Source organism: Tamandua tetradactyla, chromosome 6 (assembly GCF_023851605.1).
Source record: "Tamandua tetradactyla isolate mTamTet1 chromosome 6, mTamTet1.pri, whole genome shotgun sequence".
In the NCBI taxonomy this organism is placed as follows: Eukaryota; Metazoa; Chordata; class Mammalia; order Pilosa; family Myrmecophagidae; genus Tamandua; species Tamandua tetradactyla.
This window is the reverse complement of record NC_135332.1, coordinates 144,896,805-144,916,120: the sequence shown is the minus strand read 5'-3', so window position 1 is coordinate 144,916,120 and position 19,316 is coordinate 144,896,805. Positions and strand designations below refer to the sequence as shown.

General features: G+C 36.8%; 1 protein-coding gene across 6 annotated transcripts in view; it reads left to right on the top strand.

Moving 5' to 3' along the window:
- The window catches only part of ANKRD46 (ankyrin repeat domain 46), a 92,769-nt gene that overhangs the window by 25,528 nt on the left and 47,925 nt on the right, over nucleotides 1-19,316 (top strand). For 5 of the 6 annotated variants that reach the window (XM_077167360.1, XM_077167361.1, XM_077167356.1 and 2 more), the window contains one exon: nucleotides 7,161-7,267. The exons of the other annotated variant lie outside the window; for it this stretch is intronic. The gene's annotated coding sequence lies outside the window, so the exon portion shown is untranslated. The remainder of the gene's footprint in view (nucleotides 1-7,160; nucleotides 7,268-19,316) is intronic. 6 annotated transcript variants of the gene reach the window in all.

Below are 19,316 nucleotides of genomic sequence, written 5' to 3'. Positions count from 1 at the left end.
CGACTTAAAATGCCAATGAATTTGAATCTGTATTAAATAGAAAAAATGTAGGGCAAATTTTTTAATGTGGTAAGGAATTTGCTAAGAAAATTATGGTACGTAAATACAGTAGAATACTGTGTAACCATTAAAAAATGTTATAGAAGACTGGTGACTTGGAATGATGTTCACAATAAGTGAAAAAGTTTAACATTGGTATGTATGGTGTGAATTAATTATATGTATTCATATGGGGGGAAAAGCTGAAGTGCTGTAGAACCAAAATAATAATAATTAATTTCCAGTTGGTACAATTATGAGCAATTTATTTTCTTCTTCTTGTTCATATTTATTTTCTAAAAATGTTTAAAATGTACTGTAAACTAGTAATAAAAATGTTACTTTAAATTCCTTTTACAGTGAACTTAACTGAGTGAACATGCAACAAAGAATTACTGTATTCCTCCCATGTCTAGACTTCAAGAAACAATGTTCTAGGCACTGTGCAATCTGCTAGAATATGTAGATAAATCAGACCATTTCTTACCTTCTAGAGACATGGTCTGGTAGGAATTTTTAAAAAACAGTTGTGAATAATCAGCAAAGCTTCATATGAACCATATTTTTCCCGATTATCTTAATAATTGTATAGAGGCCACATGGCACATTGAAAATACTATGAACTAAAGGTGAAGCCCAGCTCTTTTCACTTACAGCAGTCTGGCCTGGGACTCATTGGCCTCTCTGAGCCTTGGAAATTATTGAGATCACTCCATCATAGAAATATAGCTGCTGAAGCTAACTACATTGAATAATTATATTTGTGATGTTCTGGAAGATTTTAAATTGTTAAACTTTTCACTTGCTCATGCTAGATTTCTTTTAGATATGGCTTTCTTCCTTAAACAGTATCTGTGGATCTGTGCAGTGCTTAGATTTTAAGAACAGTAATTCTTAAGTGTTAGCACTTAAGGTTTAATGACTTCATTGGAAGTTCTTGTTTTATGATTCTTTGAGATTATTTTATATTTTGAAACAACAGTATCCTTTTATTTTTTTTTAACAATGAGAATAACCAAGTAAAATATAGAGAATCCAGATTCTTAGGTTCCATTATTTAAATCATTTTTTTCTCAAGTTATAGTACTTTTTCTTTGCCATTAGAAAATGTAGGCAATAAGATCTGATAGTTTCTCACCAGAAAATACCATTTTTCCTGGCATTTTTTTGAAATGTCTGGTGCTTTGATCTCTAATCAAAGTTGCTATGTAGGCATAATGTAGTCAGTTTATTTAAACCACTCAGTTGCCTTTCCCTGTGACCTTTCAAAATGAAAAATAAATCAATACATTATGTATGGTTGGTGATGTTGGATATGGAAGACAATTTAAAGTTATGGTATAATACATATATATTAAAATAGAATATGCTCTCTCCATTAGTTTTTTCCCAATGTGTAGGAAAAATTTATTAAATAATGAATTCCTTTTTAAATCGTGTAATATATGTAATATGGCATTTTCCGTTTTGACTGTTTTCAAGTGTACAGTTCATTAGCACTTTTACAGTGTTGTGCTGTCATCACCACCTTTCATTATTAAAACTTTTTTTTATCAGCTTTGTTAGTCAGAGTTCTTTAGGAAAACAGAACCAAAAGAGATATCCGCAAATATCAGATTTTGTAAAAGTGTCTCATGCAATTGTTGGGATGCACAAGTCCAGATTCCATAGGGCAGTCTGTGAGCTGACAGCTTTAATGAAGGCCTTCAGTGAATTCCTCAGGAGGCTGGCTGGCTGAAGTGGAGTGAGAGATTCTGTTTTTTGAGTTCTTTAAAGCCTTCAACTGATTAAACATCATTAATTGGGGGAGGCATCCCCGTGGCCAGCTGCAGATATAGTCAGCCATGGATGCCGTCATTGTGCTGATAACTTAATAAACCAGCCTTCTGGTTTATTAACCATCTACAACATGTCCTTGCAGTAATGGTTAGGCCAGTGCTTGTTTGACCAGGCAACTGGTCTACGCATTGTAGAAGTTACATTCAGGTGTCAGCTTGGCCAGGTGATGGTGCCCAGTTCTTTTGCTGTGGTCTTAAATCATCAGCATATGAATTTCATCTATGGCTAATTACATCTGTGGTTGATTAAGGGGAGTGCCTTCTGCAATGAGTGATGCTTAATTTAATTAATTGGAGGCTTATAAGAGAGCGGTCAAGAGAGTTCAGCTCAGAATCAGAAGTTTGGAGGTGCAGAAAGGAATCATCCCGGGGAAAGCCATTTGAACCTAGAAGGCAAGAGGGAAGGCCAGCAGACATCTCCATATACCTTCCCAGGTGACAGGAAAAGCCAGCTACCTTTCCTCTGTAGAACTGTAAATTTGTAACTAAATAAATCCCCATTATAAAACCCAGTCCATTTCTGATGTATTGCATTCCAGCAGCATTAGCAAATTAAAACACCCATTAAGCAACAACCCCTGTTCCTCCTTTCCTCCTAATCTGCTTTCTGGCTCTGAATTTGCTTATTTTAAATATTTCATGTAAGTAAACAAATAAATATAATATTTGTTCTTTTGTCTGACTTATTTCATTTAATGTGATGTTTTCAAGGTTCATTCACGTTATAGCATGTATCAGAACTTCATTCTTTTTTATGGCTGAACCATATTCCATTATATGAATATACCATACTTTGTTTATCCATTCATAAGTCAGTGGACTTTTGGCTATTGCGAATAATGCTGCTATGATCCTTGGGGTGCAAGTATCTGTTTGAGGTCCTGTTTTCATTTCTTTGAGGGTATGTACCTAACAATGCATTGCTGGGTCATATGGCACTATTTTACATTCGCAGCAGTAATGCACAAGAGTTCTAATTTCTCCATATTCTTGCCAACACTTGCTAGTTTCTGTTTTGTTTGTTGTTGTTTTTAATAATAGCCCTCCTTCTGGGTATGAAGTGGTACCTTGTGGTTTTGATTCCCTAATTACTGATGATGTTGAGCATGTTTTTTTGCACTTACTGGCCATTTGGAGAAATATCTATTCATCTTGATGGTTCTTAACCATCGAGGTAACTAAAAGTTTTGTAGATTGACAAAAGATTGTGGACACAGAGCTTAAGATATATAGAGGAATAGTACTTTCCATCAATTCAGTGACTCAGAAGCTTCCATCAAAACTGTCATAAGTTGTTTTGTTATTTGGGTAGAGACAAATGCTGTTCAGCATTAGGAGTTCCTACTGCTGAGATCCAGGAAACTGCCTCATCCTGAAGGATCTCTCTTATTTGACTCCATCCTCCAAAGACTCTCAGGCAGTGTCACAGAGAAGAGTTAGGAGCTGTAAATGCTAGGCTGCCCAGACCTCTAGGACCTTACCCCCAGAGTCCTGCTTCTAACAGTCCCAGAAAGTCTGCCGCAGCAGTCGATGGGCATGTCCTTTGGGAGCCAGCACCTGGTGAGCAGCCAGATGCTCTCTGGTATTGGCTGTTCCCACTGTTGACTGTCCTTCCTCAGCCAGGAACCTTCTCTGGGTCTTTACTCCCCACTAGAGGGCACCCCAGTGCTAGAAGGTGCTCTGTCACAGCGGATCAGTTCCCTCCAGCAGCTTTCTTCAGTACAGCAGAGGACCCGTCTGTCTCCCCAGAGCTGTGCCAGCCTGGGGAGGGCGATAACAGTTATTTTTTTGTGTTTAAAATGTGCCTGACTCTCTTTTAAGCACTTTACATAGATCTACTAGTTTATCTTCACTGCAGTCCTCTGTTCATCAGATGAAAAAAATGTGCATAGAGAGATTAAGTACAACTAGTAGGTAGCTGAGCTGGGTTTCAAAGTCAGATGGTCCAGTTCTAGAGTAGTCTAGCTTTTTAAACAGCCTCTGGCAGACAGAAATACTTCCTCTCTTAAGTATAGTATACTCCTAAGAATAGCTTAGGAGAGTTAGACTATATCATATTTCCCTCTGTCACCTCTGAAACCAGTCTTCAGTATGCTCAGCTTTCATATCTACTCACAGGGAAACAGACTCAGCCCTCTGTTTAATTAATTAATTTGAAAGATATTAATTTATGTTCGCATTTACACATTAGTGCCTGTAAATCTACTTGTGAAACAGTTCATATGAAACACTTCCTTTAATAAATAGACGTCCACCCTGCCACCTGTACCCTTCCAAATGCTTAGGTTCTACAGGGTCTCCCATAAATAACCTCTCGCTCTCCTGGTTGCCTGAGATACACATACAAATGACTCCAAAGACTACTTACATTTTTTCTTTTTTGCATGGGGAAGATAAGCACCTTGAACTCAACAGTCTTTTAGTGAAAATATTTAAGGCCTTCATTTGATCCAGCAATTTATCAGGATTTAGCTAATACTCATCCCAGAGACATAATGACTTAATGTTCACACGTAAACTTGTACACAATTAATGCACTAGACCAAACTGGACATAACTGGATGTCCTTCCATAAGTAAAGGGAAGGTTCATCCATACCACAGGATACTAGTCAGCAATAAAAAGGAACACACCATTGATAGAGGCAACAAACTGTATGAATCTCCAGAGAATTATGCCGAGGGAAAAAAGCCAATCCCTAAAGGTTACATACTATGTGATTCTATTTATATCACGTTCTTGAAATGACAAAATTATAGAGATGGAAGACAAGTGAGTAGTTTCCAGAGGTTAAGGGCAGGAGGGAAGTAGATGTCGTAAAATGACAACACAAGGAGTCCTTGTGCTGATGGAAATGTTCTGTATCTTGACTGTATCAATGGCAATATCCTGGTTGTGGTATTGCCCCGTAGTTTTACAAGATGTTTCCATTGATGGGGAAACTGGGTGTTTTAGTTTGCTGAAGCTGTCAGAATGCAACGCACCAGAGATGGACTGGCTTTTAGTAAGGGGATTTATTTAATTACAAATTTATAGTTCAAAGACAGGCAGCTGGCTTTCCTCAGGCTTTCTCTGTCATGTGGGAAGGTACACAGTGGACTTCTGCTGGACTCCCTTCCGAGCTTCTGGGTTCCTATGATTTTTCCTGGGGTGATTCCTTTTTGCATCTCCAAACATCTGGGTCTGAGCTGCAAGGGCTGAAATGAGGTATGCTGAGCTGCTGGGCTTTCTTCTGACCTCTCTTTTAAGCCTCCCTCCAGCTAATTAAATAAAACCTCACTCATTGAAGATGCTGCCTTAGCCAGCTGCAAATGTAATCAGCCACAGATGAATTTCATATGCTGATGATTTAAATGGGGCATCATCACCTGGCTGAGTTGACACCTGAACCTAACTCTCACACTGGGTAAATTTTATGTAGGACCTTTGTGTTATACAAATGCATGTGAATCTACAGTTATCCCCAAATAAAGATTTCAATTGAAAAAACATGTTTAGAGTGGTGCAATGGTGGCTAAGTGGCAGAATCCTCAGCTGCCATGCCAGAGACCTGGGTTCGATTCCCGGTGCCTACCCATGTTAAATAAAAAAATGTTTAGGTCCCTTCATCCCTTGGATAATAGTTAATATGTATTCTGATTGTTTTTCACATTATAACTGCTTAGGGAAGCTATTGATAGGTTTCTAGTGATTTAAGTCTAATTGGGGTCTTAGAATTTTTCTTGGAAGACTTCTGTTAATTAGATCTAGTGAATTTATGTAATATTAAGCATGAAGTCAAATAAATATATCTGTAATTTTATCAACTGTATTATAGGAACTTGGCATATCAAAAAAAAAGGTAGACGCATTGTCTTGTGGATTTGAGGAAACGTTAGTTATTTTGGGAAATAACTATATAGTCTATAATTCCATCTCTAAATGATAAGCAAAACTTGTTCTTTTAGCCTTCCACCTTCAGCATCATTCGCTTGCATCATTTTAATGTTGAAAATTACAACCAAATTATACATTATAAAGAGGTGCTAGTCATGAAGACCCGGCTCTAGTGATCATGATGAGAAAGGAAAAGTACTAGGCTTTAGGTGAACCTAGAATATTTGTTTAAGGAAATCTAAGTGACTCGATGATATGAAGTTTGTCTAAACTGTTATTATAGAATTTCAGAAAACTATTCAAAGTTTAGGAGAATAGGTGGCCTGCATGTTATCATGTCATCGTGATATTTATTGACACATTATGGGACCAGTCCTCACATACATTTTTCGCCCATCATCTTCAGTTCTAAGCTAGCACTGATGGCCCTTATGACAAAATCCTTGGCGTACATTATTGTTATTGGAGCTTCATAAAATACAATAGTTGTTTCCCTATATAAATTCATTTAACAGTGAGCATAGATGACCAGTAAAAAGTTGACATGAGTTTCAACCTGACCTGTAATTTTGGGGCTTAGACTTCATCTCACCATCCATTATGGTATCTGGCACATTTTGGACCCATAATAAACATTTGTTTAATGAATTAGTACTGCATTTTTTTGTAGTCCATACTGCCTGCCCCATGGCCCCTGCTTCCATGATCCCTCAGGAGCAGAGGTCAGTGGAGCAGACAGTGTACTCTGTGGTCTATCTCAGTACACAGACGGAGAACCGGAGTACATTCCACCCAGCGAAAGCATGGAGTCGGGTACACCACTGTTGGGAGGGGCAAGGGCAGGGAATGTGGAGAAGACTGCAGGTAGATTTGGGCCAGTTCTTCACACTGAAAAGGAAGAAGGGGGACAATCTCAGGAAGAAATTTAAGTATGCGTTTAAGATGGATTAGAAATACTTTTTCTTAAATGGATCCTATTTGGTTTAAATGTAAGTAGTGACTGTTTTTACTTTTTTCTCTCGTTACAAATAATATTTTATTTCTAAAAATGCTTTTGAGGGCTAATCTATCTAGCCGCCATGTATAGCGTGAAAATAGGAATTTTGAATTCCAAATAATGTCTTGGAATTTGTTCTCTAATGATACATATTTGACTTTTTTTCCTTTAGCTTTCTGTTCATGCAGTCTTGTGTAAAGCAGCAGAGCAGTTCCTCATTAAGCCCTTGTATTCTTCCTTGCCACTACTTTATTACTCATCAGTTGCTTTACCAGCCTCAGAAGTTGATGCCTCACCCACAGATTTTCTGGAGAGTATCTATAGGCTCCACTAGACTGTCTGTATTTAATAGAACAGTGAGTCCTTTTTCACACACACCATTGTTAAACTGAATTTTCTATTTACTGTAGATCCTTGCTCTGGCGCATTACTGGATGTTTTGTTAAACACCTCAAGAAATCAGAGAAATAGCTGAGTGACCACTGGGGAAAAAAAGATCTATTCTTCTTAAGCCTTTGTGAGTATTTTCTACTGTGGACTTTTCTTACAGTGCATGGAACCTTAAATGATCTGTGGCCTTGCTTTGGGCAAATGCAGTTCTGTGATCGAGATGAAAAATGTTTCCTATCATTAGGCTTATTAAATTTGAGGGTAAGGTTAGCAGTTTCTCAAGGACACAAAGAAACTCACAAAATACCCAACGCTTTTAGGCAAGAAAGTCTGTCTTTTTAGTGAGCCAACACTCAGAAGAATCCCAGTTCTGCAAACCATAAGAATGCTGTTTGAGCAAAAACATCAAGTAGATTGTTTTCATTATCTATCCTTGCAGAATTTAACCAAAACAGTTACCTCATGAAAAGCACTTGATGTTTGGTATTTTATCCTTAAAAAGATTGTGAAGCTTTGTCTAATTTATGATATAATCCTGGGAATGCTGTAGGGGAAAATAGGGAGTTACCCTCAAAAAATAATTCTTAACTTTTTTCTAGTTATTTGTTCTCATTGGATAAATTTCTTTAAAAATTATTAGTGTTATAATCTGTTATTTATTTTATCGTGATCTCTGTAATTCTTAACTATAAGCATATTTTTCCTTATTTAGAACCATCTTTAATGGTATCCTTTCACCCTTCATATTCAGTGGGTCATCTAGTTGTGTTAATTCTATTTGCTAAAGTCCCCTCCAGCATGTCTCTTTTCTCTGCCACTGCTTTAAATCAGACTCTCATAATTTCTTGCCTAGATTACTATAGTAACCTACTAGTTACCTCCTTATCTCCAAACTTGACCCTCTCCAGTCTAACCCCTCCATATTAACATCCAAGTAATCCTTCTGAAAAACTAATAAGACTGTGCCATTTCTTTGCCTTAAAATCCTTGGATGGCTCCTCATCGAGATTCATGTACAATAAACTTTACCATGGAGTTGCTAGGAAAATCAAATAAAATTCATTAGAAACCCCTAGTCTAATGCCTGTCTCAGAACAGGCCATGAATGTATGTTAATGTTTCCCCTTGCATTGAGCACCCATGAGTTTCAGGATAGCTGCAGAGCTATGTGTGGGGTAGCCCAGGACTAGAGGGGCAGTGTCTCCAGACTAAAAAGGAGCAGGGGACAAGAATCTCACCATACTCAGCAAGCAGCTATGCTTTCCTGAATCCCTTTGAGGTGAGGCATATGGAGTAGCTTGGTCTAACATCCAATCCCATCAGTGTTCAGGAAAGGAAGGACTTTGCCTGATGACTTGTGCAAGCCAAGCCTGTCTGCAACTAAGCTTTATAACCTTAAGTAAGGAAACCGATTTCTGTAAACACTTAAGTCTCTATGTTTTTGTTTTCTTCTTTTGGTTTATTTTCTTTTTAATTTTCTAGTAAAATTTCTGTTGACAGGCTTTAACAACTTCTTAAATGAACCGAGGAGAAGAGTAAGGAGATAGAGAAAGAGCTAGTTGTTGCTCTTTGGCTAGAATAGCTAGGAAGGATAAAATGGTCTGAGAATTCAGGCATTTTGGTAGGCAGGGAAGCGTAAGTGAAAGAGGCATGGGCAAACTGGTGGAACTGCTTTAGTCAGAGAGTGGAAATATTAGTGTGATTGCTGCTTTGATTCTGCCTGTGTGTTCCCATACGGACCTGTTTTTTCTTCTCTATTTGACAGCAGACAGTGGGAGTTTGGCAAAGTCATGTATTGAGATAACCACAAACAAGCAAAATAAGACCAGAGCTATAAAGAGAGGGACCATCTGAATAGATTTCATAATATTTCCAATTTTAAATTTAATTTGTTGCCCTCCTTAGCTTTCCTCTTTATTAAATCTTGAAGTTTATGCTATAAGCACAGTGTTCTGGCAGGGCCTTATTGAATGCAAATTTGGGAATCTAATCAGTTTTTTCATGCTTGGTTTAGTTAACTTTTGTGTATTAGTTCTGTTTACCATGTAGACTATCTCAAATATAATAAGTAGATAAAAGAGAATTACTATGTATTAAATAAGAATGTCTGTCAGTGGTACCATTTCTATATAAAGCATAGTTATTTGAAGTTTAAGGATCCTGTTATCTATGTCTTTAAAATTTTCATTTTTTTGTTTTTGTTTTTTTACATGGGCAGACACCGGGAAATGAACCCGGGTCTCCAGCCTGGAAGGTGAGAATTCTGCCTGCTGAGCCACCGTGGCCTGCCCTAAAAAATTTTTTTTTCAATTTAGAGAAGTTGTAGGTTTACCCCTCTATTTTTTGACACTTTGCATTAGTGTCATACCATTGTTACAATTGATGAAGGAATAGTAAAGTAATACTATTAACTATAGTCCAACGTCTACAATAGGTTCACTATGTTATACAGTTCTATGTTTTATTTTTACATTTTTCTTCTAGTAATATATACAACCTAAAATTACCCTTATTAACTGCATTAACAAAAATAATTCACTGCTGTTAATTATACTCACAATAATGTGCTACCATTACCACATCTATTTCCAAAACTTAACAATAAACCTTCATAGAAATTCTGTGCAAATTAAGCATCTGCTCCCCATTTTTTATCCCTAGTCCAACCCCTGGTAACCTATATTCTAGATTCCAACTCTAGGACTTTGCTTTTTCTAATTAGTTCATATCAGTAAGATCATACAATATTTGTCCTTTTGTTTCTGGTTTATTTCACTCAGCATAATGTCCCCAAGGTTAATCCGTGTTGTTTCATGCTGATGCATACTTCATTTCTTTTTACAGCTGAATAATATTCCATTGTATGTACATACCACATTTTATTTATCCATTCATCAGTTGATGGACACTTGGGTTGTGTCTGTCTTTTAGCATTTGTGAATAATGTTGCTATGAAGATCAGTGCAAAAATCTGTTTAAGTCCCTGCTTTCAGATCTTCTGGATATATACCTAGTAACAGCATTTCCAGGTCATGTAGTAATTCTATACTTACCTTCCTGAGGAACTGTCAAACTCTTCCGTAGTAGCAGCACCATTTTACATGCTCAGCAACAGTGAATGAATGTTCCTATTTCTCCATATCCTTTACAACACTTGTAATTTTCTGTTTTTTTAATAGTAGCCATTCTATTAAGTGTGAAATGATATCTCATTATAGTTTTGATATGCATTTCCCTAATAGCTAATGATGTTAAGCATCTTTTCATGTGCTTTTTAGCCATTTGTATATCCTCTTTGGAAAAAGATCTATTCAGATCTTTTACCCTTCTTTTTATTAAACATATCAACATACAAGCACATTCTTACCATATCATTCCATTCTACATATATAATCAGTAACTCTACAGTATCGTCACATAGTTGTATATTTATCATCATCATCATTTCTTAGAACATTTGCATCAATTCAGAAAAAGAAATAAAAAGAAAACAGAGAAAAATTCATACATATCATACCCTTTACCCCTCCCTTTCATTGATCACTAGCATTTCAATCTACTAAATTTATTTTAACATTTGTTCCCCCTATTATTTATTTATTGTTAATCCATATGTTTTACTCGTCTGTCAATAAAGTAGATAAAAAGAGCATCAGACACAAGGTTTTCACAATCATACAGTCATATTGCAAAAGCTGTATCATTATAAAATCATCTTCAAGAAACATGGCTACTGGAACACAGCTCCACATTTTCAGGCAGTTCCCTCCAGCCCTTCCATTACACCTTAACTAAAAAGGTGATATCTACATTATGCATAAGAATAGCCTCCAGGATAACCTCTCGACTCTGTTTGCAATTTCTCAGCCATTGACACTCTCATATCGCTCTTCCCCTTTTGGTCGAGAAGGTTTTCTCAATCCCTCGATGCTGAGTCCCAGCTTATTCTAGATTTCTGCCCCACATTGCCAAGAAGGTCCATACCCCTGGGAGTCATGTCTCATGTAGAGAGGGGGAGGGCAGTGAGTTTGCTTGTATGTTGGCTGAGAGAGAGAGAGGCGACATCTGAGCAACAGAAGAAGTTCTCTTGGGGGTGACTCTTAGGTCTAATTTTAAGTAGGGTTAGCCTATCCTTTGTGGGGTTAAGTTTCATATGAACAAACCCCAAGATTGGGGGCTCAGCCTGTTGTCCCCACTGCTTGTGAGAATATCAAGAATTCTCTACTTGAGGAAGTTGAATTTTCCCCCTTTCTCACCATTCCCCCGAGGGGACTTTTTTTGCCCATTTTTAAATTGGGTTGTTTGTCTATTTATTGTTGAGTTATAGGATTTATTTATATATTCTGGACATTAATCTTTATCAGATATGTGGTTTCCAGATATTTTCTCCCATTCAGTAAGTTGTCTTTTAAAAAGTCCTTTGGTGCACAAAAGCTTTTAATTTGAGGAGGTCCCATTTATTTTTTCTTTTGTTGCTTGTGCTTTGGATGTAAAATCTAAGAAACCGTTGCCTACTACAAGATCTTGAAGATGCTTTCATGTATTTTCTCTTAGGGTTTTTATGGTCCTGACTCTTATATGTAGGTCTTTGTTCCATTTTGAGTTAAATTTTGTGTGTAGTGTGAGATAGGAGTCCCCTTTCAATCTTTTACATGTGGATATCTAGTTTTTCTAGTACCATTTGCTGAAGAAAGTATTTTTCCAAATGAGTGGACTTGACAGCCTTGTAAAAAATCTACTGGGAAGAGTGATATAATCAACAATACAATGTAAACAGCTACTGAAAACCTCTCCCCAGAGATTTAGTGAAAAAAAGGACAATTCTCACTTGTTCAGAATGCTGGAGGAAGGTATAGACTAGAGAAGAATCCCCCTGAATTGAAGAAGGGGGAAAATATCATGTAGGAAACTTCTGTCCCAGGCTGGCTAGTCCTCTCCCTTCTCTCTTACTCAGTTCCACTCAGCTCTGTAAGTTCTCAGAGCAGCAGCCAGGATCTCTCCCAACTCCCACCAGGTACACAGACTATAAAATCTCTCACAACAGTGATACAGATCCCCACCTATATCCAGATACAGAGACCCAAGCCTACAGGGACCCACAGCAGGACTTAAGCCATGAGAGAGGGTAGCAAGGAAGAGCTTCCAAAATGGAGGATAATGTAGGAAACTGCAAAATCTTCCCTAAAAGCAGCAAGAAGCCAGGTAGAAACTATCCAGATCAACTGTTTGGGGACACAAGGGTTAGGGGAGGACATCTTAAGGCCCAGGTCAGTGAGGGACAAAGAATCTGAGGAAACGTTGACAGAGACTGCGTTTTCAGCCTTGGGTCCTAGTGTCTATCCCATACTCTTGAGGGAAACAGCAGCTGGAGGCCCAGCCTTTGCTTGGGGGACAGCTGCAGACCTGAGCAGCTGAGGGATTCCTCTTCCACAAGTAAAGTGGGGGACATGGCCCCACACAGCCAGATTTTGGCTGGTGTAATGAGATGCAGGAACCCTGCAGTTCCAGCTGCACCCAGTCAGACACTGCTGGGGCTCCAGCAGGTAAACAGTTTTTGAGGACGATTAAGTCACTGAACAGTGCCATCTGCTGGGCAGGTGGGAAACAGGGAAACGGAAGGGTTTTTCAGAGCCTCTCCAGTGGTCTATACCCCCTACACAGGTACACAGTCCTGTTTCAGCTGAGAAATATGGATGACCCAACTATCAAAGTAGTACCATAATACAAACCCAGGCATCAACTAAACTTTAGAGAAGAGAGAGAAATCAACCTTCTGATAGACTCATCAATATAATCAGATGACCAGATATCAGCAAAAAATCACAAGGCATACTAAAACTCAAGAAGAAATGACCAAGTTGAAGGAAAAGATCAGAAAGTTGGAGGAGATACAGAATCTGGAACAACTAATCAAAGATGGGCAAACAGATCTCCTAAATCAATTCTCAGAAATGAAGGAAACTGTGTATAAAGAGATAAAGGATAATGAAGACACTAGAAGACCATAAAGGATTTGAAAGAATACATAGAAAAATAGCAGATATTATAGAAATAAAAGACACTGTAGATGACATTAAAAACATACTGGAGATATACAACAGCAGGTTTGAAGAGGCAGAAGAAAGATCCAGTGAGCTAGAAGACAGATCACCCAAATTTGAACAGACAAAAGAACAAGTGGAGAAGAAAATGGAAGAATTTGACCAGAGCCTCAAGGAAATGATTGACAACAACAAAGCATGCAAGTATATGCATCATGGCTGTCCCAGGAGGAGAAGATAAGGAAAAAGGGCCAGGAAGATTATTCAAAGAAATAATGACTGAAATTTTCCCACCACTTACAGATACATAAATATGCAAATCCAAGAAGCCCAATGTACTCCAAATAGAATAAATCCAAATAGATTCACTCCTAGGCACATAGTAATCAGATTGTCAAATACTGAAAGAAGGAGAAAAGTCTGGAAGTACCAAGAGAAAAGTGATTCACTGCATACAAAGGAAGCCAAATTAGACTAAGAGCTGATTTCTCATCAGACATCATGGAGGCAAGAAGGTAGTGGTACAATATATTTAAGATACTGAAAAAGAAAAATTGCTAGCTGGGAATTCTGTATCCAGCAAAGCTGCCCTTCAAAAATGAGGAAGAGTTTAAAATATTCACAGATAAACAAAAGCTGAGAATGTTTGTAATCAGAGACCAACCTTACAAGAACTACTAAAAGGATTCCTACTGAATATAAAGAAGATAGGAGAGAGGTATGGAAGAGGGTACAGATTTGAACAATATTAGTAAGGGCAACTTAAAGGATAAAAAGAGAAAGAGAGAAATAGATATGATGAATAAAAATCAAAGGATAAGATGGTTGAATCAAGAACTGCCTTTACAATAATAATTTTGAATGTTAATGGATTCAACTCCCCATTCAAAAGACACAGTTGGCAAAATGGATTAGAAAATGTGATCCGTCTATATGCTGTTTACAGGAGACTCATCTTAGACCCAAAGATGCAAATAAGTTGAAAGTGAAAGGATGAAGTAGATATTCCTTGCAAGTAGTAACCAAAAGAAAACTGGGGTAGCTATACTAATACCAGACAAGATAGACTTTAAATGCAAAAATGTTATAAGAGATAAAGAAGGATACTTTATAGTAATAAATGGGGCAATTCAAGTAGAAGAAATAACCATAAATATCTATGCTCCTAATCAGAGTGCCCCAAAGTATATGAGGTAAACACTGGCAAACTGAAGGGAGTAATAGACAGTTCTATCATAACAGTGAGAGACTTCAACACACCTTTCTCTCCAATACGTAGAACAACTAAACAGAGGATCGATAAAGAAACAGAGAGCCTAAATAATATGATAAATGAACAAGACCTAACATACATTTATAGAACACTGCATCCCAAAACAGCAGGCTATATATTCTTCTCAAGTGCTCATGGAACATTCTCAAGGATAAATCATATATTGGGGCACAATATAGGTCTTAATAAATTTAAAAAGACTGAAATCATACAAAGTACTTTCTCTAATCATAATGAAATAAAACTGAAAGTCAGTAACAAATGGAGAACCAGAAAATATGCAAATATCTGGAGGATAAACAACATGCTCAAAAAATCAGTGGGTCAAAAAAGAAATTGCAAGAGAAATCACTAAATATCACTATACAAATGAAAACAAGAACATAACGTATCAAAACTTATGGGTTGCAGCAATGGCAGTGCTGAGAGGGAAATTTTTAGCCCTAAACACATATATTAAAAGGAAGAAAGAGGGCGGGCCATGGTGGATCAGCAGGCAGAAATCTCGCCTGTTGTGCTGGAGACCTGGGTTCAATTCCCGATAGCCTGCCCATGCAAAAAAAAGAAGAAGAAAGAGCAAAAATCAATAACCTAATTGAACAACTGAAGATACTGCAGAATGAACAGCAAACTAATCCTAAAACAAGTAGAAGGAAAGAAATAACAAAGATTAGAGCAGAAATTAATGAAATTGAGAATTAAAAAAAAAGAATGAAAACCAGAAGTTGATTCTTTGAGAAGATCAATAAAATTGATAAACCCGTAGCTAGACTGACAAAGACAAAAAAGAGAGAAGATTCAAATAAATAAAATTAGAAACGAGAGGGGGGAGACATTACCACAGACCCTGATAAAATAAAAAAGATCGTAAGTGGTTACTATGAGCAACTGTATGCCAACAAATTAGACAACTAATTTGATGAAATGGACAACTTCCTGCAAACACACAAGCAACCTACACTGGCTTGAGTAAAAGTAGAAGAAAATCAGCAAAAAAAAATCACAAGTAAAGAGATAAATCAGTCATCAAAAACTAACCAACAAAGAAAATCCCAGGACCAGAGAGCCTCACAGGTGAGTTTTACCAGGCATTCCAAGAAGAATTAATACCATTCCTGCTCAAACTCTCCCCAGAAAATTGAAAAGAGGGAACACCACCTAACTCATTCTATGAAGCCAACATTACCCTAATACCAAAGCTGTATAATGATACAAGAGAAGAAAACTTCAGACCAATCTCTCTAATGAATACAGTTGCAAAAATTCCCAACAAAATATTTGCAGATAGACTCCAACAGCATATTAAAAGAGTTACACAACCATCACCAAGTGAGTTTTATTTCAGGTATGCAAGTGTGGTTCAACACATGAAAATCAATGGATGTAATATACCACATCAACAAATTAAAAGGGAAAAACCACATGATCATCATGACTGACACAGAAAAGGCATTTACAAAATCCTACATCCTTTCATAACAAAAACACTTCAAAAGGTAGGAATCAAAAGAAACTTCCTCAACATGATAAAGGTTATGTATGAGAAACCCACAGCTAATATTATGCTCAATGGTAAGAGACAGAAAGCCTTTTCTCTCAGATCAGGAACAAGACAAGGAAGTCCATTGTCACCCCTACTATTCAATATTGTGCTAGAAGTTCTAGCTAGAGCAGTCAGGCAAGAAAAAGAAATTAAAAGCATCCAAATTGGAAAGGAAGAAGTAAAACTGTCGCTGTTTGAAATGATGTGATCCTATATTTAGAAAATAAAAAAAATGACAGTAAAGCTACTTGAGCTAATAAGTGAGCTAGGTAGATATAGGGTTACAAGATCAACACACAGTGGTTGTTTCTATACACTAGTAATGAGCTAGCCAACGAGGTAATCAAGAAAAAAATTTCCATTTACAATAGCACCTAAAGGAATCAAATATCTAGAAATAAACTTAACCAAGGATGTGAAGGACTTGTACACAGAACATTGTACAAATGTACAAAACATTGCTAAAATAAATCAGAGATGATCTGAAAAATGAAACACTCGTGTTCATGGATTGGAAGGCTAAATGTTGTCTGGATGTCACTTCTATCCAAATTGATCTACATATTCAATACAATACCAATCAGAATTCCAAATAGATTATTTTACAGAAATCTAGAAGCTAATTATTAGTTTAATTGGTAGGGTAAGTGGCCCCGAATAGCCAAAAACATCTTGAAAAAAAAAAAAAAAGTGAGAGGTTTCATGCTTCCAGACTTTAAAGCATACTGCAAAAGCCACAGTGGTCGAAACAGCATGGTATTAGCATAAAGATAAACATATTGATCAATGGAATCAAACTGAGAGTTCAGAAATAGATCCTCAGATTTATGTCGACTGATTTTTTTGATAAGACTCCTGTCATGGTCAGGTTCATGTGTCAACTTGGCCAGGTGGTACCCGTTTGTCTGGTTAAGCAAATGCTGGCCTGTCTGTTACTATGAGGACATTTCATAGAATTAAATCATGATCACGTCGGCTGCATCCACAGCTGATTCTATTTGTAATCAGTCAAGGGGAGTCTCTTCTGCAATGAGTGATATTTAATCTAATCAACGGGAGGCTTTTAAGGAGAAGAGACAAGTCTATCTTCCCACTTCAGCTGGCGAGCCTCTCCTGTGGAGTTTGTCCAGACCCTCCATCAGAGTCATCAGCTTCACAGCCTGCCCTATGGATTTTGGACTCTGTGTTCCCACAGTTATGTGAGACACTTTTATAAATTTTATATTTATGGAATTTCCTGTTGATTCTGTTTCTCTGGAGAACCCTAACTGAAACAGCTCCCAAGCCCACTCAATTAAGACAGAACAGTCTCTTCAAGAAGTGGTATTGGGAAAACTGGACAATCATAACCAAAAGAATGCAAGAGGACTCTTATCTTACACCCAAAATTAACTCAAAATGGATCAAAGACCTAAATATAAGAACCAGAACCATAAATCTCTTAGGATCCTTTTTATTTCCCTGGGGTCGATTGTAACATCCCCCCTCTCGTTTCTGATTTTATTTATTTTCGTCTTCTCTCTCTTCCCCGCCCACCCCCCCCCACCAGTCTAGCTAAGGGTACGTCAGTTTTATTGATCTTTTCAAAGAATCAACTTTTAGTTTTGTTAATTCTCTCTATTGTTTTTTTTATAGTTTTTTTATTAATTAAAAAAAGAATTAACAAAACAATTAGAAATCATTCCATTCTACATGTACAATCAGTAATTCTTAATAACATCACATAGTTGCATATTCATCATTTCTTAGTACATTTGCATCGATTTAGAAAAAGAAATAAAAAGACAACTGAATAAGAATTAAAACATTAATAGAAAGAAAAAAAAAAAACAACCCCTGTACCTCACATGCAGCTTCGTTCAGTGTTTTAACATAATTGCATTACAATTGGGTAGTATTGTGCTGTCCATTTCTGAGTTTTTATATCCAGTCCCGTTGTACAGTCTGTATCCCTTCAGCTCCAATTACCCCTTCTCTTTTTTTTTTTTTTTTTAATTAATGGAAAAAAAGAAATTAACCCAACATTTAGAAATCATACCATTCTACATATGCAATCAGTAATTCTTAACATCATCACATAGATGCATGATCATCAATTCTTAGTACATTTGCATCGGTTTAGAAGAACTAGCAACATAACCGAAAAAGATATAGAATGTTAATATAGAGACAAAAATAAAAGTAATAATAGTAAAGTCAAAACAAAACAAAACAAAACAAAAACCAATATCTCAGATGCAGCTTCATTCAGTGTTTTAACAAGATTACTTTACAATTAGGTATTATTGTGCTGTCCATTTTTGAGTTTTTGTATCTAGTCCTGTTGCTAATTTCTCTTGAAATTTCTTCTTTGACCCACTCGTTGTTTAAGAGTGTGTTGTTGAGCCTCCATGTATTTGTGAATTTTCTGGCATTCCGCCTATTATTGATTTCCAACTTCATTCCTTTATGATCCGAGAAAGTGTTGTGTATGATTTCAATCTGTTTAAATTTGTTAAGACTTGCTTTGTGACCCAGCATATGGTCTATCTTTGAGAATGATCCATGAGCACTTGAGAAAAAGGTGTATCCTGCTGTTGTGGGATTTAATGTCCTATAAATGTCTGTTAAGTCTAGCTCCTTTATAGTAATATTCAGATTCTCTATTTCTTTATTGATCCTCTGTCTAGATGTTCTGTCCCTTGATGAGAGTGGGGAATTGAAGTCTCCAACTATTATGGTATTTGTGTCTATTTCCCTTTTCAGTGTTTGCAGTGTATTCCTCACGTATTTTGGGGCATTCTGGTTCGGTGCGTAAATATTTATGATTGTTATGTCTTCTTGTTTAATTGTTCCTTTTATTAGTATATAGTGTCCTTTGTCTCTTTTAACTGTTTTACATTTGAAGTCTAACTTGTTGGATATTAGTATAGCCACTCCTGCTATTTTCTGGTTGTTATTTGCATGAAATATCTTTTCCCAACCTTTCACTTTCAACCTATGTTTATCTTTGGGTCTAAGATGTGTTTCCTGTAGACAGCATATAGAAGGATCCTGTTTTTTAATCCATTCTGCCAGTCTATGTCTTTTGATTGGGGAATTCAGTCCATTAACATTTAGTGTTATTATTGTTTGGATAATATTTTCCTCTACCATTTTGCCTTTTGTATTATATATATCATATCTGACTTTCCTTCTTTCTACACTCTTCTCCATACCTCTCTCTTCTGTCTTTTCGGTTCTGACTCTAGTGCTCCCTTTAGTATTTCTTGCAGAGCTGGTCTCTTGGTCACAAATTCTCTCAGTGACTTTTTGTCTGAGAATGTTTTAATTTCTCCCT